We start from the raw sequence: 1,134 nt of genomic DNA on the forward strand, positions 1-1,134 counted from the left end.
ACAGATAAGTACGGATCGTTAGAGACAGGACTGCAGAACGCTTAGAGCTAGGTACCTGAAGGTGCTTTTGAACACATGACATATAACCAATCTATAAGTTACCTTTCTTATAACTATAGAGTTTTTTACTTCACACATGCCTACTGATAAAGAAACAGCCCACTGTCGCAAGTGGAAATTGGTAATTTCTTAGACTCTTTGATATAAGTCATAAGAGAAGGCAACACTCTATGTCAATGGAGCCATTGGTTGCCATAACTACCATCAAATACACAGCAAACATCAATGCAAAAACCTGTTTAATGAAATTCTTAACCTGGCTTTTTGCCTTTCAGGATATGCAACCCTTGATGGAGACATTATTCTCTTTTACTGTAATGCAGCACTAAAACATCTGCTTCCCACATGATTAATTTAACAAATAAGTCAACACAGCGAGGCATACTCAGAAACAGGACACGGGGGAATGAAATAGCCAAAGTGTAGAGGCTCTCTAGTATATCAGGTTATTGTCTACACACTTAAAGGGGAATCAGGATAAGAAAGCCACAGAAACAAGACGGTACTCATCAGTAACAGATTACTGACTAGTTATACTCTTATTACAACCACATGGCATATTGCTTTCTTCAAGCTTATTTTATAACCTATCAAGTTTCATTATAATGCCAAATCATCTACCAACATACTCCAGTCTGAATTTTCCCCTGTCCAACTGCATGGGGTATTTTTCCTCCAACAGATCATAGAATCATAGAATGGTTTGGGTTGGAAAGGACCTTGAAGATCATTGAGTTCCAACCCCCCTGCCATGGGCAGGCACACCTCCCACTAGACCAGGTTGCCCAAGGCCATGTCCAGCCTGGCCTTGAACACCTCCAGGGATGGGGCCTCAACAACCTCTCTGGGCAACCTGTGCCAGTGCCTTACCACCCTTAAAGTGAAAAACTTCTTCCCAATGTTTAATCTAAACCTGCCCTCTTCCAGTTTAAAGCCATTCCCCCTCGTCCTATCACTACATGCCCTAGTAAAAAGTCCTTCCCCAGCTCTCCTGTAGGCCCCCTTTAGGGACTGGAAGGCCGCAATAAGAACTCCCCGGAGCCTTCTCTTCTCCAGGCTGAACAGCCCCAACTC

Source organism: Charadrius vociferus, unplaced genomic scaffold (genome assembly GCF_000708025.1).
Source record: "Charadrius vociferus isolate BGI_N301 unplaced genomic scaffold, ASM70802v2 scaffold161, whole genome shotgun sequence".
NCBI lineage: Eukaryota > Metazoa > Chordata > Aves > Charadriiformes > Charadriidae > Charadrius > Charadrius vociferus.